Genomic DNA, 27,500 nt, shown 5'->3' on the forward strand with positions numbered 1-27,500 from the left:
GCTTGCAGAGAGAAACCAGCTTGTCTGGCCCTTCAGGGAATAGAGAAAGCTGATCTGTATCTGTCTGCGGCTGAGCAGAGCTTCTTTTCCCACTTTTTCCCCCCCTCCAACTTTGCCCCTGGGCTCTGGGATAAAATCTGCCCCTCTTGCCCATTCTGAGTGGGGTGTCAGGCAGTTCATACCCCCCGGGGAAAGCCCATTAACAGCTTCCCGCTGGCCTGAAGGGCCCGAAGTCTCCAAAACCAAACCAGGCTGCCCACACCCATAGCAGAACAGCTCCAGCCCTGTGTGAACAGCTCCTACATGGTGCCACTGAAAAGCAGTTTCAGCAAAGCACATCAAACTTGTGCACTTTTACCCTGACACGGGTGCATTCTCCTCACTGCCCATTGCTTAAAATGTGAACAGAATCTGGGTTTTATCTTCTTAGTGACCTGGTTCAGGCTCATATTTCCAGTATTTCTGGAACTATTTCAGTGATGAACTGTAGATGGAGTTATTAACCCACCAGAAGCATCTGACAGAGGAAAAGGAAAAGGCCCTCAATGCATTCTTCAAAAAAATTCCAATCTCTGTGATTGTTTGTTCATTTACTAAAAATGGTATATTTAAAAGCATGGAAAGGCAGAAGGCTGAAGTTATTGAAGCATGTGACAGATATGACAGTTGGCTTGGAAATGCCACAGGACTTCTCCATATACCATTATTCACGTCCGAACACTTCTTAACAAATTATACACCTGCAGAAAAAAAGAACAAAGTACATAAATGCAACAGGAAAAGGAAAGATCTCAGGATCAAAAAAATACAACCAACCTAGCGCTCAACAAACCACATTCTTAGAAAGACAAATAGCCAATTTTACATGAATGCATTTCATTTTAGGAGTAGCAGTAGCTCCTCACTGTTCTGCAGTTGTCAGCTCACATCACAGCTCACTTTCTCTCATATTTCAACCTTGTTTTCAGCTGATCTTCAAAGGTTTTAGAAGTTGGGCAATAGTCAGCCCCCTATTCAGTAGCATCAGGATTGGGCTAATGCAAAAGCAGGTTCACTTTCCAAGACATGCCAATTGCTGAAAATATCTGGATGACATTCCCTTTGTAATAGAAGAGCTCTCAATTGTTACAATACTGGCACATTTCTTTCTAAGGAAGCAGAACACCCAGTCTGCAGTGGGTTAAGAAAATCCCCTGGAACTGCATCATAAGCAAATTTTATTCCTATTCAGTGATTTATTTAAATGCAGTTATCTCTGAAGGATAAGAAACAAATCCTCAGGGTATTCACAGAAGCTGGGAGTTAGGGCACAAGGGGATTTTTCACCTTCAGATCGAATTAACTGACTTTATTGTAAAATGAGGGTGGTCAACTGGGATGGTCAACCAAGCATTTGTCCACGACTACAGAACACGACTAGCAGAGGAACTCTGTGACCTGAAGGGGTTTTGAGTAATCTGAAAGCTCAGCTGTGGGAGCAAGTGAATTAACAGTGACTACTGGGGCTGAAAACTAACAGCCAGTCCTAGAGAGGATCCTGGAGAGCTGTTTGATTTAAAGACACTCCTCACCTCTCTCTCTGTCGGTTCTCCAAGGGATTTGGTATGCATTTTCTTATCACCCTGGGCAATACAGAGATATCAAGACACGGTTTGTAAAGTTAGAAAAGCTGGTGTGCTCTCTTCCAGGCAGCTCTTCTCAGAACTGCGTGCAGAGGCAAATGTGGGAGTGTCTTCTCACCCCCAGATATCCACACTGGAGCCTTGATCAGGCCATTAATTTACACCAGGGCATTGTAGGGGGTGGACTAATTCTGAAAAGTGCCAACACAGACATTCAGTATTGTCAGTCTGAACAAGGTGGTCCTGGTAGCCTCCATGCAAGACCATAACATGTTAAATATTCAAGTTTTCTTTTGCAGATAATGCCACAAGACAAACCTCAGACAGAAAATTGTTCACATTTGCAGGGAGTATAAAGATTATGCATTTTAGCCAGCTTAAAAGTATGTAAAGTTACCATTTAAAAATAAAATGCCTTGATAAATGTTTGTTATAATCCCTATGACACTGCAATTATTTGAACTGAAAAACCTCCACACCTAGCAAGGCAGTAATTTGATGGCTTGCTGAAAGAAACAAGACCTAATAATGTATTCATGTTAAGATCCCACATTAAATGGAAGAATCATCCTTGAAAGGATGGATGTCTGATTCTCTGTCACCCTGATTCTCTGTTACCCTGGGGCTCCTTCAGGGCTCTCAGATGAAACAGCCTCAGACCATCAGTGCACTTTATGCAGGAGAGCAGAAAGGGGAGTTTGGGCTGATAATTGAATAACGCAGAATGTATGGCTGGTTTTTGCTGTACTGTACTGGAGCCAGCGTGGGGACAGGTGGTGAGAGCGGGCTCCCAGGCTGTGTTTGTGGCTGTGCACACTGCCACACTGCTGCCAGGGCACCACTAGATGTCTGTCTCTGCCTGTGCTCGCCCTGGCACCGCGCGCTCCGGGAGGGCCTGGCCACCAACTCGCCTTTTGGACCCCAGCTTCTGTCTGTGCTTGGACAGTTTACCTCACATAACCTGAGTGCTGGTAGAGAGCACCCACTCATTGAGTTAACTGTTTAGCAGACCAATTAACTGCAGCTACTCCCCTCCATAAGTGCAGGAATGAGATCGTTCTCTTCCCCTCCACAATATGACACGATTGCAATGAAAAGTTAGAGCAGACTGGGTATAGCCATGTATCCAGCGTGACACAAGAATTATTGTGGGGAGTGGCACTTCCGCTGGTGTCTCCAACTGCATCAGGATTTGCAGAATTCCCCTTTCCCACAACAGAGATGTCCATTTTGCTGTGTCATTTTAACAGGCTCGTGTACAGCTCCACTCACTAATGCAGAGTTTACCTCTCAGGCTCTGTGTGTGTTGACTAATCTCTCTCACATTTTGCACTTCTTCCCAGCTGACTCAGCTGGTTGCTTTGTTAAAGACGTTTCCCACTCCTCACACATTAAGTAAACGTGACTTGCCTGCCCAGTTTGCCCTCCCCAAGCAGTGCCAGGGCTGAGCTCCTGTGGAAAAGCTTCCAACAGACACACTCAGGGCAGCATCTGCTCAGCGAGGCACAGAAACTCCACACCGAGGGATTCAGAGTCTTTGGCTGACTCCTGCCAGCCAACCTGCACAGAGACCCACCTCAGGAGCACTGCCATCTCTAGATTAACCTGTGGCAAGCAAGGCAGATACAGCTTCCAGCCATTTGTGCCACTTTTCTGCAGGAATGAGGATGGCGGGCTCAGATGTTGAGGTTTGCATGTGGACAGGGTAACAAAGGGCTCTCTCCTCAGCTCTGTCTCCCCCTTCTTCTCCACTACTGACCAGTCCTAGGAAAGAATTGGAGAATTTTTTAGAATAAGATGCCAAAACACTTTAAATTTGTCTTCAGATCCTTTGTCATACAATTCGGCTGTACTAAATGGATCAGTGAGCACATTCCTTGTATATGTTAAAGTCCCTCAAAGTAGAGTCATGCAGTCATCTAGCTTATTTTCCCTCCTAGTAAATAATAAATTCTTTCTTTTGAGTGTGTATCTGCAATTACCTCCATTTCCATTAAGAAACAGAGTTAGAGTGGGTCTCAATGGTTTGCTAAAGGACCACTCACAACACTTCTGGCAGACCAGAGAGAACGCCAGGAACAGAAAAGACAATTAAAGAGTCAGATACTCAGTGTTTCCAGCAGGTTCTCAGACAAAATAAAAGTACTGTTCCACAGAATCTTCAATTACACATTGGAGTTCAGTATCATCTAGTATTTTGGAGAATAAAAGTGTAAATGGGTTTGAGGAAGGAATTAGAAAAGTTGATCCCCATGATGACACATCTGCTTACCTGTTTAACAGACATTTTTTTGTATTGAACTGAGTACAAAGTCCTCTTGCAGCAGAAACAAGTCCAACCGATGGAATGAGGGGAAAAGGTTCCCTGTTCCATGCCTATTCCTTAAACATGACCCCCATCTTCCACCCTGCTCTTTCTGGAGATGGGATGTTTCACTCCAGAGGATTTGTGTTGAGGTCACCACTCCAGCCAGAGGAGAGAGCAAAGCTCTGTTTCATGAGGGAGATCTAGCAAGCAAGTGCAGCCATCATTCTACAATGCAAACAGGATTTGCAGGGAAGGAAGAGCTATTTCTGTGATTTTCCTCCAAGGTTCAGAGACTTGGTTCCTATAAAAGTATCACGTCTTAGTTCAGGATGGCTGGTTCAGGACACGCCATGGAACAAGCAAACAATAATGGCAGGGTTTGCATCATGGTCAGAAGAATAAGCTGGTTAAGTCAATCCAAGTGCTTTTCCCCTTTCACAGACAGGAAATTAGGCCTTTCTGCCCTGATGCAAACCCCTACTGCACACCAGGCTGCCAGGTGTGGAAATCAATATGAATCAGAGAAGAATCAATAAGAATAAGAGAAGACAAAGTTTCAAAAGGAGCCTTTCCACCTTTTGTGACCCAAGCGTGGTACAGTGGTTGTAAGGGTAATTTTGAAACTAAGGGCACTGCAATGCTGATTTTGCTTTGCAAAGCAAATGCCAGTTCTCCAAGTGCAGTGGCAGCTGATGGCAGCTCAGGGCTATATCCATTTTTATTCCATGAGTGTACCAGGAGCTAGTAGTGCTGGGAGGTGGCTGTGGAAAATGAGGGCATCTAAACAATTACTTGTTTACATAAATATTCTAAATATGCCTTTAGTAAAGCACTGGGGTTATAGAACTAATTACTCTGCTCATCTCTTACTGACTTCCATGGCTCTACCTATTCACTTTTAGGGTAGCTATCTCATTTTTGGTATGGATTTCTATATGTACCGAGTTTTATTGTTTCCAATGCTACAAATACTAAGCAAGTACATTATTAGCAAATGCAGTAAAAAAAATTTAAATCAAATTGAAATAAAACCAAACACAGTCTATTTACATGCTTATTTAATGATACACTTCAGTGCATGGCTAGTTATATACACTGCCTTGCATTAGAGAAGACTGTACTCAACTCACTCAACTCCCTTTCTTAGCTCAGGAACTTCTCAGCAGCAATTCCACTGGAGATCTCACACACCTAGCCTTTGCCTTTCAAAGGAAGATGGACTCCCTGAAAAAAAAATCCTTATCTTAGTTTTCCTCTCATTTTCATACTGCTCAGTGACGCTTCTTACATAGTCTTTATATTTTTTTTTTTTTTCCCAACATTAATTTTTTTTAAAGCTGGCAAAATTCTAGCAACTAGAAATATCCAGAGAGAATGCCTTTCCAGTTTAGTCCAAAACTGTTGGTGTGGGGCTTTTTTCTCAAAATGAGAAAATCCTCCCTTATCAATTGAAACATTTTGTTCATTTCACATCACTAATTTTTCATGTTTTAATTTTCAGGATTTTTTTTCCTCATAAGCTTCTATGTTATGTTTAAGTAAATTTATCCATACACAGGATGCTTTTGCTATTGTTTGCCATCCTAGAGGCTGAACTGATCCCGGGCTTGCTAAAAAAAGATATGAAGAATATCTGTGATAGCCCACTTCTGATAGAGAATTGAATCCATTTTGGAGCAGCATTGTGAGAGCCCCACCACAGCCCCTCTGCTCCTGGAGAAATGGACAGAAAAACCTTGTCAGCAGCCTCTCCTCTGCTGCTGTTAACTGTGTGTAACTTGGCTTTAAATAGGCTGTAGTTTGGCTCTGGATATTTTCATTTAGGCCCTTAGCATTAGACTCCCTGACACACTGTTAGCATTACCAAACCTTTCAGATACATCAAGGAAACAAAACTGAAAAGGCAGTGAGATAAATCTATGCTCCCAAACAGATGCTGCACAATCACATGCAGCTCAAGATGCCAGTTCCTAACATCTTATTTCAGCGAGTCTTACAGATAAGAAATTTAACACAATCTCACCAAACACAAACTGAATCAGCCTGTAGCATTCATGGATTTTAAAGTAAGCAAGAAGAGCTGTGACTATCCAGTTGGATTTGCATTGCACAGGCCAAAGAATTTCATCCAATAAATCCTACTATCAAATGAATTATTGCTTCCTTCCATGTAAGCAATCCTTAGATCCAGTAAGTTGTGGCTGAATTATAGCACATCTTGCAGGAGGGCATCCAGCTTCCTTCCATCCTGTAATGCTTACAATGCTAGGCACAGAGCCCAACAAGCCATCTCCTTCCCCATTTCCTAGTGCTGGAACTTAATCCAGCTTTACTGTGAAGGTAAACTTATGTTGTGAGTATTACTTCCATATACCACGTGCCAGAATTATACCTTTACTCAGGGAAATAAATGTTTCTTCAGAAATGATGTCTGGGATAGTGGGAGGAAATCAGTCAACAAGAGGATTGCAGTCTACAGAAGTTCTTCCTCTTTGGATCTTATCCCAATTTCTTTTGCAAACTTGGAGAAATTTGGAAAGTAAAGCAGAAAATGGAAGGAGAAGTGAAAACAAAATAATACAGGGCAAGAACGTGAAAATATCTCAGGTTTATCTTGTGCCTCTCACTGGAAATTTTGGAAAATAAAACCCTGGAGCATAGGAGTGTGTGGTGGGTTAAAGCACACAGTCACTGGCTCACGGTCCCCAGCAGGATGAGGGAGAGAGTCAGAAGAGAGAAAGTGAGAAAACCCGTGGGTTGAGATAAATACAGTTTAATAGTAAAGCAAAGTCTGTGCACACAAGCACATCAAAACAAGGAATTCATTCCCTGCTTCCCACGGGCAGGCAGGTGCTCAGCCATCCCAGGAGAGCAGGGCCACATCCCATGGAATGGTGACTGGGGAAGACAAACACTTCCACTGCAAAGAGCAGAACTCAGTGTAAGCCTCTGACTCATCTTTGGGAGCCTCTTTGTGTCTGCCAACAAACAGCAGCATGTAAAGAGCAGTAAATTCCTTACCTGGTGCTGGATTTGGGGGGTAAATTTGGACATTAATCATAGCTATGTCTGGATGAATGCAGACTGAAAATGGTCCTATTTATTCTACCGACAGATATCTGAAATCAATTTGCAGCTTATTTTATGTATCTATTACATAATTGCAACAAGGAATATGTTTAATAAGCAGAATCCCAACAACTCCAGGGTGGAGGAGATATTTTCGTTGTTGTAGGTGTTTGCCATTGGTGACATAAGCAAATACAAGATGTCCCAGCTGCAGCCCATTCTCCTGCCTGATTCAAGATTTTAATGTGAAAATGGCTATTTTTAGGCTGGAGCTCATTTGAGGTTGTTCTGTGTCCCCAGCATGTAGCTGATTGCTATTTGGGGGAGTGGGGGTGAACCAGTGCAATCTGCAAACATTACGAATCAGAATTGACTGAAAAGCAGAGCCAAAGCTGCAGAGACCATTCTGAGATTCAAGTCCAATCTCTGGTACTCTGCCTTCTCTTGAAGATCCACTCTTTAGTTATAAGTGACACTTCTTTCACATTTTAAATAGCTGGCAGAAAATAAAAAGGAAAAGACCCTAAAATGCTTTTGCCAGACTAGTCAATGCATTTAAGATTAAGCTGAACATTTCTATACATCAGTGACCTTTAAAATCTGTTAGGAAGGTGAGATGTTAGGATTTAGTCTCAGCCAGGTGATTGATGTTTTTTTTCAACTGCAAAGCAAAGCTATAGCCTATTTATAATCCTCTTTAACAGCACTTGGTATAAAGATACAACTCATTTCTTTGTGAAAATAGCCTGGCTCTGCAATAGTGTGATATATTGAAAGAAAACAAAGTAAGAACATGGAGCTTGCCTCCAAGATATATATTAAAAGTGTCAATAATTGCCCTGCATTTGAAGGAATTTTGTTAATATGAAAACCTGATGGCATTCCCACAAAGGAAGCATCAATAGGGGTGTTCATTCATCCACTTACCCTCTGAAACAGATTGGCAACTACAATAAACAACAACAGAAGCAGCTTTGTGGGTGGGGTGTTTGTTTCTCAGGATGCTCCCAAGGACGTCACTTTATCCCACTTGCAGGAAGGGCAGTCTGAGGGATGATGCCCATGGACAGGAATGTTTAACACAGCCCTTCACTCCTCAGCCCATCTGCTCTGCTGCCCTGCTCCTCCTGGGCTCCACGAAAGGGGCACGGAGCTGGAAATGGACCTGCCCTTCCATGAGCTTTCACCACACAGCTTTCTCATCCTGTCCTTACAGAGGACATGGGAAGAGGGAGAGAAATTCTCTTGCCTTCACTGCAGTAAAGAAAAGGCTCAAATTCACCCTCTTTAAACCTGAATGTCAAGCAGAAGGCAGGACCTTGTTCTTTACAACGACCCCGTTGTTTGCTTTGCCCACCTCATTATCTGACCCTGCATTGCACCTCCCACAGTAAACCACCAATAAACCCACTTCATACTATCACCAAACATTTGCCTTCCTTCTGGAAGACCATGCTGAGGTTTCTTTTATCCCCTCCTTCATTGTGATGTTTGTAAATAGTGCATCGGAAAAAGCCTCAAAAATGGAAAGCAAAATCTATTTGTTTTACTTAAAGGGATATACCTTAAAGCCTGTCCTAATGCACTTCCAGAGCGTGTCTGCTCTGGGGTTGACGTATTAAGCGCATATTATGCACTCAGGTTTCTACGCTGCCATCACTGAATTGCTTGGTTGCAGTTGAGCTGCAGTAAAAATTCACGAGGAAACACATCCCTGGTGCCTCGGGCCAACTTCTGTTTGAATTTTCCAGGGAAGGAGGAGGTGGGAGCACGGCCTGATTTGTTGCAGGCTGATCCCTGTGCAGGCAGTGCCTGCTGGCTGCTCAGTGCCCATCTTGGCACTCAGCCAGGAGCATCCTCTTATCCTGGGGATACCCCCTACATACCTTTTCCCTTATATCTACCTGTTGCATATTCATAGGCCCTTATGCATAGTAAACTTTTCCCCCAAACTAGTTTACATGTTCCAAGAACTGTTTAGCCTGGCTCCTCCTTGGGTCTGCCTTTTTAGTGCATGCAGATGCCTTGGTTGTGGTTTTAGTCCTTTTTTATCATCAGCTGCAGTTTTTGGGCCTTGCTGCACTCTGCCTTCAGAGGGCAAGTGCTGATCCTGGCAGATGTGTCCAGGTGTGCTCATCCTGTGTGCATTGGGTGTTATCCCATCCCAGCAGGCATTTTAACACAAGCACACTGATATCAGCTATTTCACTACTATGTCTAAGCTTAATTAACAGAAGAAATCAAAAGTATATCTTTATAATAAAGTAAGTTTAATATTACACATATAAAATCCATTTTAATATTTGTGAAAAGTCAGTATTATAATATGTATCTATAGCACACTCACCTTCGTCTTTACCCAGGCAACAGCTCCTTGCAGTCTGCAGCTACCAGTCCCCATCACTGTTTGCAAGCCTTTTCCATATTTAGTAACTAGGGGAGTTAATTCCAAGATTTCACTCAGGGGAGTTCCAACGTGAAAAGGTAGCTGTTGAATTTAACACCTTCTTTTTGCAAGGAAACAGCATATTTGTACAATAGCAAAGTGCTCCCTGCCATCATAGGCAAGGAGCTTTCTACACTGTGCATGTCCCAAGAACCAGGTGTAAATGAGCTAGACAAATTTAAAACCACATCAAGCTTGAGGCTCTGAAATGGAACCTCAGTTGCTCTGTCTGAATACCATTGGGACTTAACTGCAGTGCAGACCCTCGGAAAAGCCCCATCAAATATGTGCTTGGAAAGGGTCAAAAGACAAACTGAATGGCAATGTGATCAAAGTTAAGGTTTCTGTGGGCAGGGGGAAGGAAATGTTAACCAATCTGTCAAAGGAAATACTGAGTCAACACGTTGGAAAACATACCAGTTTGAAAATTTTTGTATAACTTTAGTCAAGGTATTTTGTTTGTCTTTGCCCTGGGAAAAAGAATTTTAAGTTTCTTTCCAGGTCATATTTCCACCAGGCGGGGTCTGATGAACTCAACAGATCAACAGACTGTGAGTAGCCCAAAAGATAAAGGGCCACCAGTGGCCATCAATGGAGCATCAGTGGCCATCTACAAACATCTACCCCAGACTCTGCTGCTGTCAAGGTTGGAGACATCTGCTCAGGAAAGGACTGATAAGAAAATCAGAGAATGAAAATCTAATTAACAATGGAGGTAAGGAGATTCAGATCCAATGGGAAACTGAATTCTGGCAGTTGCTCAGCTCTGGACCAATGAACTTTAAAATAGTACATCTCTATGGGTTTTGACTGTACAAAGTTTGGGAGAACATCCTGCAGAAACTTGTGCCAGGGAATGATTCTCTCTGCACACCCGGGTTATGTGTGGATGAGATGGTTTCTGTGGTACATCCTGGCCAGAAGAACATCCTGGCTGGAGAATAAAAAAGTTTTTTACAGAAAGAGTGATAAATTTCTGGAATGGCTGCCCAGGGAACTGGTGGAGTCACCATCCCTGGGTGTGTTTAACAAAGCCTGGATGTGGCACTGGGTGCCAGGGTTTATTTGAGGTGTTGGGGCTGGGTTGGACTTGATGACCTTGAAAGTCTCTTCCAACTCAGTGATTCTGTGAATTCTGTGAATAAAGTAATGCCTTGACTCTCTAACATTAAAGATGTTGTTGGAGGGTTTTTGTTTTTCCCGCAGTTTCGGTGACAAACACAGTGGCAGGACTGATTTTGTTCTCTGTAGTCAGTCTGGAATGTCCCAGTTCCTCTGAAAGCTTTGCTGGAGGAACACGGTGTATATATTTATTTTACCTGAAAGCAATACAGGAACATTTGCTGTAACATCTTGATATGAAAATGTTAACTGTTAGTGCTGCACTTCTCAGGAAAACAAGCAGAAAGGAAAGAATAAAGCTCGAGTAGCAGGTAAACACTCCTGCTACTGCATCTTCCTCTGCATGTCCAGCCTTTCTATTTTGGTTCTTTGCTGAAAGGAAGTACAGGACCATACCTAAGAAACATGACTGTCAGCATTCATTAAGACCAATGCTTAATCTCAGCTGACAACATCAATGTCAGCATCGTAGCTGGGAGCTGGCAGCATTTCAATAGAGGATTCTTCTGAGCTCTTACACACTACTTCAATAAATAATCCTACCGGGAAATATGGAGAGGAGCATTTAAAATGATTTTAGCTGGCACGTCACTGCAAGGTTGAACCACCATGTAGTGATGTGCCCACTGCCTAATTCCACTGTGAAATGTTGAAATACAGCTTTTAGCTCCACAGAAGCATGTAGGCCTCTATTTACATGCAAATTAATGCTATTCATGTGTGAACTACAGCAGGTACTGATTCTGCCAGATGGAATAATTTGGGGATGGGCCCATTCTCTTTCGCTGAGGGCTGCATGTATTCTCACATGCTGTAGATAATTGTTGGAGTTTCTATGTCACCAGAAGTCCCAATTAAATAGCTATTTAAATAATTTACTTTTCTTTCCAAGTGAAACATGGTCATGCATGCAGTTTCATAGACTAAAAATAATGATGGCAGTAATCACACTTCTAATGCCACCATTAGTAATAACACCATTAGCACGGAGGGAAAAGCAGGTGGCTCAGGGCAGAGTATCAGGAAACCTGGACGTGTCACTGCCCAGTGATTTTGGACATGCCGTTTCATCCCAGAACCAGAGAATGCAACAAATTGGAAAAGACCCATCAGGACCAGTGAGTCATTGTCTCTTCCCTTTGTTTTCATCTGTAAATTATTCACAGAAGGCATAATACTTTGCTCAGTTCCTGAACTGAAGTAGGCAAAAAAACCCCATAAATGTTACTGTGACATTTACATGCATTTTGCTGCATTAGCCCCCACTTGACCTTCACCAGCAGAGAGGGTCACTTGATTTTAATCAATGGCAGCCCCTAATTCCACAGAATTAGGATATTGAAAAGCAGTAGGTGGCTAAACTGACTGATGCAAACAGGCCTGGCTTGGCTGATGGTATTTTATTTGAAGCACTGATATGCTTAATATTAGTTCAATTATCATCAGCAGAGAAATCAAGATATCAGTCTGTGAAGCTCCTCAACATGCAGTGGCCAACTTTATATGAGGCAGCAACAAACACAAGACCTGAGAGGAATCAACAATAGGATCTGCTGATCTATTTACAATTGGAAGCTACAAAGGATTTCTTAGCCAGAGATTTTCATTCTCTTGAAGTTGGAGATGCAGAGACAGATTTCGACAGTTCCACAAAGAAAAGGATTTAATTAAACTGAAGAAAATGAGATAAACTTTGCATAACAAAAGGAAGGAGGAAAATACACCCATCTTGCATAAAGAGGCTGGGATAGGATGTGCGGGGCTGTCCCCACCTCCTGCTCTCCTTGCAGCCCGTTCCTGTGGTGTGACCTTCAGTCCCTGACAGGGCTGTGCCCCCGCTGAGTCTGTGTCTGCAAAGGGCACCAGCAGAGTGGCCATGGAAAGCTGGGTGTGGAAAGGAGGAACCCAAGCAAAAACAATCAGCTGCATATTGACAAATCCACAAATGCAAAATGACTGGAAAGATCATCATCAAACAGAGGAAAAAAACTCCAAACCTACATCAGAAAATCTCTAAATTCAGGCTAAATATGCAGCCATTAGGAAGGTCAGCAGAGCCCTTTCCTTTTCCAGCTTTCCTTATTCCAGAGCCATGTCATGAGCATTCAGCTTCACTGCTCCCACCCACCAGAATACCCCCAAATGCCTTTCCATGTCAGGGGCTCTGGGGTCACAGGATGGCTTTGCTTCACCTGTGAGTGATGGTGAGCACTGCAAAGCACAGGCTTACCAGGGAATCATTGCAGTGGGAAATACAGCATCATCTTACAGCCACGGAAAAATCCCCTTATGCTAATCCCTAATTCACAGTCAAAGATATTTCTCCCTAAATATAAATGGTCTTTCTGAAAGGCCATTAAAAAATAAGATCAGTCACATATTCCTGCAGAAGGGAAAAGAGAAACCTGTGAGAATCACAGGTGAATGGCACACGTTCTGATACTACTGCCTGAATTGCTTTTTCTTTTACCAGAGATAAAAACAGAACAAAACTAAAGTCCATTCTGGACTTCTGATTTTTTTCTTCCCTAAGTGCTTGATTTTAGGTCACTAATTTTGTTTTGCCTTTTAAATTTAATCTCTCTTGCTGAAGTCTACGGGATAACAATAAATTCAGAAAGTGAACAAAGGGCACTGCCCTGCAGCTGTGTCCATGTCTGTGATTGCTGTGTATTCAGCTGGTGGCACGTGTTTGTGAATGAAAGGCTGGGTTTTGCTTGCTTGCTAAGCAGCACCCCCTGACAGAGACATGGAATCAGCACCTGCCTGGGACCTGAGACATGGGAAGAAGCCCTAACAGCAAAAACAATGAGCAGCTGTTCTGTGTGCACCTTTCCACAGCCACTAAAAGCTCCTGCAGGACATCACATGAGAAGCCCACCTCGTTCTGTTCTCAGTCTCTCAGAGTGACCAAGGAGGGAGCACAAGCGATGGGAATGCACAGGGAAATGCTCTCCCTCATTAATTCAGTCTCTGTGACAAAAGATTTGAACAGACTTGCTTTTAGCAGCCAGTAATATGCTTCTCCTTAAAGAGTTTAATCACATTTTGAATCCATGTTTAATTTTATTTTCCAAAAATCTTGTAGCGATGAGTTTCGCAAATTAATTTTACAGTTTGTGAGAAAGAACTCCCTCTTCTTTCTGTTAAATGTACTCACCAGTAAGATTGCTGGTTATGTTCCTGCACACCCATCTTGAAAACATTAAAGTAATAATTCCTGATGCTTTTCCTTTTTATTGTTTATGATGTTATCTCTTCCATCACATGCATCCCTTTCATTTATTTTCTAAGCCAAAGACTCCAAATCTGTGATCTTTCCTCCTATTTTGAACATTCTTGTTGCCTTCCTCCTGTTTTAATATTCTGCCCTGGGCATTACTTTGGACTTTTCAAATTTTATCTGCGATTTTATTAGTTCTGTGAGTTTAAGGTCCAAGCTTTTCAGTTTGCAGTTTGATTATCCTGATAATTTTTTTTATTGCCACTACACTTGAACCTCCAGGATCTCTGCTAATGTGCTGATTAGTACAAATCCCAGCTGAAAGCCTTGGAGTGTTTCCCTTCAATAGAGAAGCAGTCCATGTATTCCCACCCTTTATTTCTTATCTTTTAACCAGTTTTTAATACTTTAGAGGACCTTTCCTCTTATGCTTTGATACCTTAGTTTCCATGCAGGTGTCCCATGAGAAACCCTGTCAGGAGTGTTGACTGAAAACCACTTGGATGAAATGTTTGTTATCAGGAATTAGAATATTCATTCAGAATCAGCAACCTGTGGAATGGACTATTTGATTTCTGGAGAAAAGGAAAAGGAATTTTGAATCATTTATAGGATGTTTCCTGACATCGTATGTCAAAATAGATGCTGCAGATGACATTAAAATATCATCATTTCAGGAACTTAGCTGATGTTTTAGTAATACCTGGTGAATAATGTAACTGGTATTTTTCTCTAAATTCTATATAATCCCACTTTCCCCGCTTCTTTTTAAATTTTTAAAAAATTATTTTTAAACTGAAAACTAAAATGAAAATAGGGATGACGTGACATTAAATAAAACAAGCTGAACTTGCCTTCCAGCACACTTTGGTGAGGCTGAAGAGAAACAAGGGCTGATACTCAGCACTGGAGCCCCTTGGCAGCTGCTGTCAATCCTGGCTCAGAAATCCTGGCTTAAGGTGCAGGCAAGGCAGACTGAGAACAGCAGCCTCTCCCCTTTGCTGGTGCCTGCTGCTCTCCAGGAGTGCCTCAGTTCTGGCAGAGGCTGCAGTGCCACACACAGATCTGGGGACAGGCCACCTTCCCTGCCAGCCCTGGCAGCAGCAGCCACAAGAAGCCCCACTTCAGCACTCTGCCCAGCCTGGCACTTCTCCTCCCCAAAAAACCCAGGGAACACTCCAAACCAGAGTGCTCCAAGCTGGGGCTGCCTCCTTCAGAGCCCAGGAAGGGCAGAGAAGAGACACAAAAGGGGAGAGCAGCGGGGCCCTGAGAGCCCTCCCTGGGCACAGCCTTCCTGCTGTGCTGCAGCCTGTCTGTGCCAAACACCCAGAGCCCCTCTGCTGGCATTCCCAGCACATCCTGCCCATGCTGGCATTCCCAGCACATCCTGCCCATGCTGGCATTTCCAGCCCATCCTGCTCCATGCTGGCATTCCCAGCCCATCCTCCCCGTGCTGGCATTCCCAGCCCATCCTGCCCCGTGCTGGCATTCCCAGCACATCCTGCTCCATGCTGGCATTCCCAGCCCATCCTGCCCATGCTGGCATTCCCAGCACATCCTGCCCCATGCTGGCATTCCCAGCCCATCCTGCCCATGCTGCCATTCCCAGCCCATCCTCCCCATGCTGGCATTCCCAGCCCATCCTGCTCCATGCTGGCATTTCCAGCCCATCCTCCTTGTGCTGGCATTCCCAGCCCATCCTCCCTGTGCTGGCATTCCCAGCACATCCTGCCCATGCTGGCATTCCCAGCCCATCCTCCCTGTGCTGGCATTCCCACCCCATCCTGCCCCATGCTGGCATTCCCAGCCCATCCTGCCCCGTGCTGGCATTCCCAGCCCATCCTCCCCATGCTGGCATTCCCACCCCATCCTGCCTTGTGCTGGCATTCCCAGCCCATCCTCCCTGTGCTGGCATTCCCAGCACATCCTGCCCCATGCTGGCATTCCCAGCACATCCTGCCCGTGCTGGCATTCCCAGCCCATCCTGCCCAGCCCCAGGCACTGCTGGCACTGCCCCTGCCCGGCAGCACCAGCTCTGCCATCCCCACGGAGCAGCTGCAGGACGGGACAGAGTCAATGGGAATTCAGGTTGCTGGCACTCAGGAGGGCCCTGTCTGCCTGAAATATGAGTTATCCTGGTAATTTGGAGACCTAAGCAAAGTGAGCAGAGAATATGTATGAGCAGGCTTTCACATCCTATTTCCTTCTGGCCAGGGCATGGAAAAAATAATTTACCAAGGAAATGATCTCACAAAGACATAACGTAAGAATTGGTAATGTCTAAAATAAAAAAAAAAACCCCACCCTCTCTAAATGTTATATTTCCTTATAATTTCTTAAAACAATAATTTTTCATCTTGAAAAAAAAAAACATTTGGATTTTATTTTATTTTATTTTATTTTATTTTATTTTATTTTATTTTATTTTATTTTATTTTATTTTATGCTTGGGTTACTTCCTGATGGATAATCACATGGAGATAAAATTCAGATTCGTGTGTACCAGGCATTTCAGGATATAATATGTCATTGTTAATTCCCTAAGCCATACATTGCAAGATTACCAACATTAAGATTACACTTAGAAGACATCTGCAAATACTAAGAACAGTAAAGGTCATTAAATAAAATTAACATTTCCCTGTACTTCAAGTAGAATAAAGACTTTGAATTCCTGCTGCAGGTGTCAAGCCCACTCCATTTTGCCTCTCCAGTCATGACCAATTTCATTTGGGAAGTTATCTTTATATCAGGGAAGCTTCCTACAAGGTTTATCTGGAGCTACACAACAATTTTAGAATAAAAACTAAACAGGAAATTTTAAAAGACAACTTCCCCCCTGGCCAATAATCTAGAAACATTTAATGAGGGAGAATTACTGCTCCTTAACAAAATGGAGAAAGATTAGAATACTTGATGAGAACATTGTTCAAATTTTTCCTTTCTAAGGTGTTCTGTGCTGGCTGGGAGCCATTTACTCCTGCACTGCAATTGAAGAGAACATTTGCCTCCTTGGTTTTCCACTCTAATATCTCATAGCACAAGCAGAGCTTTTGTTATGCATCAGCAGCTGCCAATATTTTAATGAAAGGCTCCAACAAAACCGCTTGTCCTTTTCTTTTTATTTCTTTTAGCTGGCAGATCTTCAGAGTTTCACTCCCCAGTTCAAACCCAGTCTGCTGCAATCTCTGCCCACAGCCCTACAGGATCTCCCAGTATTGTCCCATTACAAACTGATTGACTACACTGTCAGAACCTCTCAACAAACTTCCCAGTTTCATTTAGTCTGCAGGACTTCTGTCTTCAGCAAAGCAAATTCCCAATTCCACCCTTATCTCATATTAAACTGGAAGGAATATTTCACATCAGATGGGTTCCTGCTGAATCCAGATATATTTAGCAAAGTCTCTAAGCCTGTCTCTTCATCCTGTGATCTGCATTTGTTTCTCCACATGCAAGGCCTTTCTTTGCCTATTTATATAGGGTTTTAATTTTATATATATATATATATATATATATATATATTAATTCTTGTCTGAGTGTGTATTTCTCCAACACTCTTGGATGCTGTGAGGGGCACAAGAAAAATGCCAGGCACCTAAGGGAGCCTGTGCCTAAGACATATAAATCTGCAGAGTTAAATACATGGCTAAATTCTCCCTTGAACTCTGTGACAAAAAGATCTGGGAGACTTTTGCACTGGACTCTGCTGATGTCTCTGTTTTATACTTTTGGTAACAACAGCACTTAACCAGCTTCCCTTCTGGTATGATATTCCAAGGACCTTTCAGTAAATCAGTTGCAATCAGGGGGTAAAAAAGAAACCCTTGAAAGGTAATAAATGTCAATTCATTTGTACAACAAGAATAATGAAGCTGATTGCAAAACACAGGTTAGAAAAAAACCAGTGGAAACACTATGAATTGCATTCCTATTCATGATGCAAAATTTAAAAGCACAGAATTTGCCAAGTTTTAAAAAATTCCAGAGAGCTGATATTTTTTTACCCATTTCTCCTGGCTTTGCTGATTTATCTGGCAGTGATATGTCTGTGGAGATATAACACTGCTTGGCGTGCTAAATAGTGTCACTTTCTTCTGATTCTGTCGAGTTTTCATGTTGACTAGCACAAGGAAATGTTAACCTCTCCTGTTCTCACTCCTTCAGTGTGATTTCTAATACTTCTGACACAATCTCTTGCATGTCCTTATTTCTCTGTAATTACATTAACACGATGATGTGCCTTCATCTGGGACTTCATCAGGATTTCATCTTGTAAAGAAAAAAAAGCCCTAGATCACTGAAGTACCTTTTTTCTTACGGAACCACCTTCAAAGCCTTAACCTCAATGTTTCCAGAGATCTGTCAGCTTAGAAGTAACACCTGACACCATCAAATTATTGCCATTATCACATCTAGGGCAATCATTTCTCCCTCCCCTGCCATCCCAAGGTTTTCAGAAAACAAAAAGCAGGGTGTCTTTCAACTTGGAAAGTTGTTAGCCACAGGTGTGACTTAGATTTACCGAATTATTCTACTGTAGTGTCCCAGGAAGATTTGGCAGAGATTGATTCCAGCCACCCCAAGGATGACACACATCAAACTCCTTCACAGATGCTTATTCACCCATCAGTTTATATAACTGCTGACCCCGCAATTGCTGAAAACTAAAAGGGGTAAAGAGAGAGTTGGATGTGTGTGATCTGGATGCCAGGTCATTAAGGCTAGTCTGGTAAGACAAAACAGAAGGGTATGATGCAGACTTTCTACCTCAGGCTATGAACTTGTCATCTTACAAGAGAAGTGAAGCCAGTCTGCCTAACTGCCTGAGCAATAAATAGAACATCTTTCCTAGCACATAATAAAAGCAATGGACACCTTCTACTTCAGTTTATCTTCTTCATTCTCTCGTCTAACATTGCCCTGAGCTCTTCTGGAGTGCTTGTTTAAGAGTGCTCACTGTTGTTACCCATAAGCAATTAGTTGTGGTAATGGGGCTATGTCTTATGCCACAGCTGTCATTTTATGTTTACAAACACAACATCAAAACTTCATGAAGCAGGGGAATGTAGCTTATTTTTCACAACCTGAAACAATGCCTAAGATGGGAAAAAAAATGTACTGTAGTTATTTCCTAAAAATTTCCCACAGCATGTCCAAGTAAACTGGAATGTGAGCAAACACAGGACCTGGGCCATTTTTGTAGAGCTGAGATATTTCTCTGCTGACACAGTTTAATACTAAATATGTGTTTGATCAGATGTTCCAGTTTAAGATGGTTTCTTCCCTATGGCAGAAACCTGCCTATGGCACAGGGGACAGACAAGAGGAAACTCAGCAAGGGTTCCATTTTGAATCCATTATTAACAAAGCATGGTTCACACTTGACTGCTGAGAAGGTGTTCTGTGGGTGCACAAAAAACATATTTAGGGTTTATTAAAATAGCTGAAGGATAGATATTGCACTGACTCACCTCCCCCCACTCTTGATATTCACAGAATTTAGGGCAGCTGGGCCAATTTGGTCTCCTGTATCTGGCAGGACATTAATTTCATTTACCTTAATGTTCAGCCCAATGCCCTGGTCTGCAGTGAGGCATTTTGATCCTTGACAAACCGGTGGGAACCACAGACAGCAGTGTCGAAAGCATTCTTCAAACCTCAGTGCTGGTTGGAGATGAACTGAAGAAGTGAAAGAAGTGGTTTGCATTGGCTCTCTTCCTATGAAAATACAGAAAGCCACACTGGCTGTGCTCCTCTTCTGGCTGCTGCTTTTGAGTTGCCTTAGCTTTGCAGTAAGAACAAGTTGCCTTGCTCACCAGGTAGCAAAAACTTCATTCCTGGCTGTTGTGTCATGAAAATTGTTGATTTTCTTTAGAGGAAACATTTGTTAAAGGGTAATATTTGATCTTTGGTCTTCTGAGGAGAGTGTTTTCCTTCCTATGAATGGCTTCACCTTGGCCTAAATTAAAACATGGCTTGGTCTCAGTGCCCTGGCACAGTCCATGCACTCAGCTCCAGCCTTGTTTCCTTAGCTCTTTAAGCTTTGAGTCGGCAGAACTTGTGTCTTCAGTTATTGCAACAAAATTATGCTTACAAACGAGGGAGATAATCAGGTCTCTTTAAAAATCAGGTTTATGGGAACTAATCTAAATGTGAAGTTAACTCATTTTTAAAGCAGCAGCTTAAACTGTCATTAGAGCAACAAAATAAAGGCCTTTGGGGAGAAGGGAACATTAAGAGGAAGGAGCGGAGACATCAGGTTACAGAAAGTTGTTTCTGCCCAGCAAACAAGTAGTAGAGCTAACCACTTCATCTTCCACCTCACATAAACAAGTAGTTGATGATACAATAAACGCAGCAAAAGTGAATCTCGGTACTGCAAATGGCTTTATGCCAAAGCACAGCAAAAATCAGGCACTGAGGCTGGATGAGCTCTTTACAAACAGGCAGGTTAAGACTGCAATATTGCACAAGATCATTTAAAGCCTCTAAAAACCCTTAAAATTTCTCTCCCTCTTTCACTGGCACTTTAATAAGGCAATTCCCAATATTTGACTTGTGAAATAGTCTGGAATATAACAGTTGTAGCAGCAGCCTGTAGTGAGGCTGTTCCTTATTGGCCCTGTGTGCACATTTGAAGCCCCTTTGTACCACGATGAAAGCTACACCTACTCCAGGGCTTATTTGCACACAGGGAGTAGTTAAAAGTTTTAATTACTGGGAATGCAGATGGTGGGGCTGATTCTGGGAGTAGCAGGCTATTCTCCCAGTCCCCAGCATCTGGAGACCACTGGCATCCATTTTTTTTCCCTGAATGAAATCCTTTTCATCTGATAACAAATCTGTGACTCACATTGTTCGCTTCAGCAAGCCAGCACAGTGTCACATCAGCTTTGTCCCCATCTTTAAATATATTCATGCCATCTGTCTCTTGGTCTCAACTGGTGAAACAATTGCAACGTAGGTTACGTACAGTCAATTCCCAGTTGTTCTGAACAGCTTGAGATGTCTCACATCTAAACTCAGTGGCTTGTGGAAGAGACTGGTAAATGACTTTTTACAGGAAGATGATCGGTTTAGGATTCCCTTTGCAGACATTTCAGATGGCAAGAAGTTCAAATTTTAGCTTGATATCTTTGCACTTTTTCTCCATATGGTTTTGGTTCTTCTTGCAAAGAAAAGTGTTTGTCTCCATATGTCTCTTATCTTGAGTTTCCAGTGTCATCTTTAATTAGAAATTGAAGATCAGTTGGTTTGATTTATATTGGTATTTGTCATTGCTGCTATTGTCTTTCAGGCAATCATATTCAGATGTTAATGTCAGATTAAAATTATTCTTTAGAGAGTCATAAATATGAAATATGCAATTAAAACATTGCCATTTTGAAACAACAGTGTATGACAGACCTCTGCTCATGGCACCTCAGTCAGCAGTGTCCTTGTGAGAGAGCACTGTGAATCTGTCACTCAGACCTACCCCGCCAAACTTAGATTAAATCTGGGACTGCAGACACAGTTCAGATTCAGACACCAGGGGAGTTAAATTTGCGGTCAGCTCTTGTGATCATGATGAAATTGTCAAAGTGAAGGATCACCCAAGTGGAGAATGTAGGTGGTCCTTGCTGGAAGCTGGGGATCAGGAGCCATTGGGTGCCCTGGTGTCCTTGGGAATGCAGCCCAGGGGGAGCAGAGCGCTGGTCCCTGGCAGGACGCAGCTGGGGATGGAACCCAACCATCCACAGAGAGAAGAGTGGAGACTGTGCAGGAGCACAGGCCTCAACAGACAGGCCAGCACTTATGACACAGGTGTGTAAGCAAAACCACTCTCACCCAGATTCCATCTCTGAAAGTACATCATACTCCTAATTTATTTTTTTTTTTTACTTGAAAAACTTCCAGCTTCCTTATGAGGTCACTCCACACCAACCTGTGGGTTCTGGTGATAATAGGTAGGTCCTTGCCTTGAAGTCTTTGCAAAGAACTGGGATTTGTCTTTTCTTTTAAATGAAAGGAGCCCCAGCAAATGAATAACTTCATTTTCGTAGGTCCTTTTTTCACACTGTGCCTGCAACCAGCATTCCTCTTTCATAGGGAACCCTCTACAGTAACTGAGGTGACCCTTTTGTTCTGTTCCACACAAGCACAGGTAGCGTGAGAATCTCCAGCATCCCCTCATTACCTCTCCCAGAGGTGGTAATGGGCCCTCAGATAATCCATAAATAGTGCTAAGAACTGTGTGTGAAGAGCTGTACACAAAAGAAGCTTTTTACACCGAAGCATAAACCAAGGTATTTGATTTATCCTGCAAATCATGGGAACAAATGCTGCATACTCCTGCATGACACGCTGTCTTCAAGCTAGTTATTGGAGCTGGTTATTTCCATTATTTCCACGTTCCCAGAGATCATTTGGCCATCAGCAATGGCTGCAGAGTGTTCAGAGCTGTCTCCAGCAGGGAGTAAATCTATCTTCCCCACAGCCCTTACTGCATGTGGCAAGGAAAAGAGAGCCTCAAGGCTCCTGGAGGAGAAAAGCAGAGCAGGAATTTAGCAGGACTGATGGCAGGGACAGCAGACAGGTCCTTACAAGGTAGGGAGCAGGTAAAATACTCATTTTAGCAAACTTCCAGAATGTTCTTAGATGCAGAGGAAAGGACAAAAATTCAAGCACAAACTGCCCTACTCTCTCCTCCATCTATGATCAGCAGTGTCTGGAGAGATGATAAATACCTTTGAGAAATGGCCAGGCTCTATCCTATGGGAATTTTATTTCTGTGTAACATTTTGATCATTCAGTCCAGTTTTAAAGTGGAATTTCTTCTGCTCCCAGCCATTCTGGGAAATCCTGTTTGTGAGACAAGATGTCTTGGAAATTGCTGTGCCACCTGAGATGCTTCAGCTCTGTGCAGGGCTATGGGGACATTGATGATAAAATAATAATCATAAAAATAATATCTGAAGCACTGCTTCTGGACACTGACCTGAGTAAAGTCAATCACATTTTTGGAAGGCACCCAAGTAGTTTTAGCCTCCATATTTTCTTCTCTCCTAGTAGGTAAACTGAGAATAAATCAGGGTCTTTTACTGCAGTCCAAAGGAAACAACCTGTTACACTGGGCTTCCTGGGTCAGTGCTTTGATGTCTGTGCCAGTGTAAATCTGAGCTAAAATGTATTTCCTAACTACACAGGGAGAACAATAAAGAATGTGAAGGGAGCTCAGAGGATAAGTAGACTCAAACATGAATAATGAGAGAGGCTTTCAGTGGACACTGCATTCATCTGCATGAATCAAACAGGTCGGGTTTGGATTTGCTTCCAAGCCAGGGCAGCAGTGTCCTAGGAGGAATGGGACCCCTCAGGGTGTCACCTGCTGTGCACCTGCAGATTGCTGCTGGAGCAAACTGGTGCAAATACAGGTGACAGAGGAAGGGATCCACCTGCTCAGCCCCTTCTCAGCGGCACCTCTGATGGCCCACCCCACGCCTGAGTGGCATCTCAGCTCGTTCCTGGAGCTCCCCTGAGACATCCCAGGTGAGAAAGAGGGAGAGATGGTGCCAAGACATTCAGGAGTTTGTCTAGTGAACCGTAAGAAGGGTCAGTGAGATTGTGGAGGCATAAAGTTTACTGAGAAGCAAATTAAAATGCAAAATGTGGTGGACTCATACTGCAGTGTCTCCAGTGAGAAGCCCAGTGAATATCAATCTAAATTAATTTTGGCCTCTTTAATCAATCATCTCTTTATGAAATACAAATAAAGCCACATCAGTATGACATGTTATTAAGGAAGAAAAGACAGTTGCCCTAAACGTCTGGTGACAATTTACATAAATGTCGTTTGAGGCAGCAAGGTTAAGACCTCCGGCAGAGCATTTTAATATTCTAAAGATCATCAGCAACTTCACTGTGTACAAACCAAGAAACAAAGAGGATTGGTGCCCTGGAACCAGGGGGTGCTGGAGGAGTGAGAGAGAAGGAATTTAATTTGGCATCTCTGCAAATCTTAGTTTTTAAAGCATAAAAAGAATGTAAACAAGTCATCAAAATAAAATGGCCTGAAAGAAGAATATTTAGTGTATTTTTTTTTAAGAACTATAATACTCAACTCATCCAAAAGGATCTGTTTTTGTAAAAGATCTGTGCAACTAAGGTCCATGGTTAGTGTATTTATTATATTATAGTATTGCTGTGACAGGATTTGTATTACTGTAACTCCCAAATCACCAGATGGAAGTGAGACCCTGTTATGTCACACACGTTTGCTATAGAAGAATTTCACATGGGGAATTTTATTTTCTAAAGAGTGGAGAGATGGAAGGAGACTGATTTCCTAGGGATAAACTGAACATGACTGGTTAAACCCTGATTAAAGCTCAGGACATGCAGTTCACAGCAGTGCCCAGCCCAGCTCTTGCACCTCTCTGCCTCTCACACCCACCACGGGCTCTCTCCACAGAAAGGTCATCGGATCACTCTGGAGCCTCACTCGTGGCCAATTTCTCTCATCAGGTCTCTAATGTGTGTTTTGCTTTCCTTCCCTCCAGCCTGTTTATCATTTATTCCCATTCTCCTGTATGAAAAAATGAACAAAGACACTTTCTAAAGGCCATTTCACAGCTTTAGGGAGCTGTATTCAGGAGAGTAATGTGTGATCTAAGGCAAGCTGAGGAGCATTATTTTCCTATCACCACCCCACAGATGATGGGGAGTGACAGATTACATGCCAGTCACAGCACACTAGGCAAGGGGCCAGGCTGCCAGGAGTTCTGTCCTTTCTGGCTCCAGCCAAAGCATTGTTGAGAATGAAAGAATGATTTATAAATAGCTCACATGGAAGTCAGTCTATCATAGAAGCTGCAGATCAGCCTGGTCTTTATTCAGTCTGTTCAAGATGATGTCTGCAGGCTCTGTACGTGCAGGTGTTGCAGACAGAGCCTGCAAGGATCATGTCCCAGAGCTATTCCCTTCCTAGCTGTCACCTTTCTTTGCAAGAAAAAGAAAACCTACTGCGAGCACATTTAGCTTCACTCCCTTCATTCCCTTTTCGCTTCCCTCTCATTTGATAGATTCCACATTAATTTGTACTCTCTTAGAAAGACTGCTTAAAAAAAATTCAAGTATCTGTCCTTTCTCTGAAGAACTGACAGAGAAAAAAGAACAATATCTTATTAGCAATCATGCTACCAGATCTCCCACAGAAAGTGTAATATGAAGAGTTAGGATTCAGTGACAGAAGTGAGCAGAACCTTCTGCCAAAACTGAGCAGAGTCAGTCTGGAGCCATCACAAATGAGTCATTATTCTCTAACCTTTCCCCGAATGTTCACACACAAAAACTACATGTTTTTTCAAGACTTTCTGCTTATTCTACGAAATGAAATCTATCTAAATCAAAGTATGAGTATCCTCAGTCTGATGAGAGAAGTTGATAGCAGCTCTAGTGGGCCCGTGACACCTTTATGCAGATTTCCTACAACTTAACCTGTGGGCAGACCCAGAACACAACCCCACCCAGCCCAGCATGTTGTGATGGCCCCAGCCTTGCTGTCCTGTAGCTGAGCACAGCTACCAGGAGGTGTCTCCTTTTCCAGACGAGTGACAGGGGACACTGGTGTGGAGCCAGCTGCAAGAGACCTGCAGCAGCACCCCCTGCTTTGAGGCGAGCCTGAAATGCTGTGGTGTGGTGTTTTTACATGAAAAGACCTGAAATTGGACTGGCTTTCTAATGCATACCTTCACCTGGTGTATTTTTAAGTAACTTCTCTGAAATTAACTTTCTGCATTATCCATTAAACTTATTCTTGGCACTGCCAAAAGGAGGGAAGATGAATAAAGGCTATTTCTTTCAGAAGAGAACTCCTATGCTACAATAAAATTTTATTGCCAAAAGCGAAACCAGAACAGATTGGAAGAGAATCTGTGCCCACTGAAGATTTTTTTTTTAAATTATCACTAAATATCATTTATCCTGTTTTAATCTTATGCACAGAACATCATTGCTTCTGATATATTGACCAAGAATAAAACCTGACAAGTTACTCAGGAGCTGAAGGTGTAAGATGAAGCCTAATGAATTATACATATGTTTTGGGCACAGCTGAAATCCAGACAGTATGGGTTTAAATGGGCACTTACAGATACCAAAATCATATAATCTGAAATTTTCAGCTGTGTACCTTCTGTCTGTTCTGCATGTGTGAGCAATGACTGCCCAGAATATCAGTAATGGTAAGAAAGAGAATGACACTGCAGCTCATCCCATTGTTTGTGGATGTATTCCTTTGGGGTGGGAGAGGAAGACAGAGAGACAGAGAGTCAGACAGATGGGGTGCAGCGTCCTTGTTCTACCATCCTCACCCTTCAATCCCTGAGACAGACATTGCCTCTTGCCAGTGGAAAGGTGTGAATGAAACCCTGGCTGCCATGGAATGGAGAGGCCCCCACATTAGCTTCCTAATTTACCCTAAAAAACCTCCTTACAATCAAAGGCTGCTTCTAATATCTGACAGAGAGTTTATGGTTTTCTGTGCCTTTTAATGCCACAATCCTGAATCTTAAATCCATCCCAAGTGGAAAATGGATCCATCTCCTCTCCAGTGCTGCAGAATTCACGTTTCAGTGTTTGTGGTGCTTTTCCACAGAGTGTGGGTCTGGTTCTGACAGTGCCTCCTACCAGGAGCAGTGCAGGCACACAAACAGGGCAATTCTGTGCTCGCACTGCCTGCCCTGTTTCCTGTTCTGTGCCTGCTCGGGGTAATGCTGAGCTGGCAAACACCAGGAAGATGGTGACAAGCAGCTCTTTGTGCAACAGCTGAAAATAGCTCTGTCTTAAAAGAGAGCCTAAGTGCTATTCATTGATCATGTCTGTTATTGTCTACATAAATAGAAGCAGCTGATTGCAAAAGTCCTCCACTTTGGGAAAATGAGGATCATGATGCCAGTTTGAGGCCAGATTGCACATGGCTGATCAGCAAACTAAAGGCAGAGGAATGGGAAGTGCTCTGCCCCAAGGCAGCAGGGTACTACATGAGTTCTGTGGCTGATCCTCTCCTAGGGGTTCTTCAAAGCAATTAAAAGAGTAGGGAAGCTTTTATTTATTAAGAATCTGCATAGTTCATGCCCTTGAACCCCAAGAAGCTGATTTCCGTGGGTGGGTAGACAGTTACATTGAAGTAATTGACAGGCAAAACAGAAACTGTGTTAGCAAGGATAACTAAGTCTCAGAAATTTGGACATGAACTTAATCAGCAGCAGAATTCTAAAGCTTCTGTGCTGCTGGGTGTTTATATGATGAACACTGGGAGTGGCAGTGTCCAAAGCCAGGTTGGATGGGGTTTGGAGCAACCAGGAGTAGTGGAAGATGTCCCTGCCCGTGGCAGGGGTGGAATGGGAGGAACTTTAAGGTCCATCCCACCCAAAACACTCCATGATTCTATGATCCTGTGAATAATATTGCAATAACCAGTTACAAATAAAATTATTTGATTAGGTTATTTACCACTCCTGCGGTAAATTTTCTCCCACTGCTCCCATGACCAGAGGAGACACAAAGTTTGGCAGTGATCCTTCATTGTGAACACTGAAAATTTAATGAAAATTCTGCCTGTTTTTTTCTTTAACCAAGAACCATATTATTGGTTCAACCCAGACAGTAGACCTGTGATTTCCCCTGACACTAGATGAATTCTAAAGGTTGTTAAATGCCCCTAAA

General features: G+C 42.9%; 1 long non-coding RNA gene across 1 annotated transcript in view; it reads right to left on the bottom strand.

The window, feature by feature from the left end:
• Positions 1–675: 675 nt before the first annotated feature.
• The window catches only part of LOC135279476 (uncharacterized), a 70,754-nt gene continuing 43,929 nt past the window's right edge, over positions 676–27,500 (bottom strand). Inside the window, exons 4-5 of the long non-coding RNA XR_010346709.1 lie at positions 3,199–3,386; positions 676–740 (exon numbers count right to left, since the gene is read on the bottom strand). This is a non-coding gene — a long non-coding RNA (uncharacterized LOC135279476). The remainder of the gene's footprint in view (positions 741–3,198; positions 3,387–27,500) is intronic.

Source organism: Passer domesticus, chromosome 12, assembly GCF_036417665.1.
Source record: "Passer domesticus isolate bPasDom1 chromosome 12, bPasDom1.hap1, whole genome shotgun sequence".
In the NCBI taxonomy this organism is placed as follows: Eukaryota; Metazoa; Chordata; class Aves; order Passeriformes; family Passeridae; genus Passer; species Passer domesticus.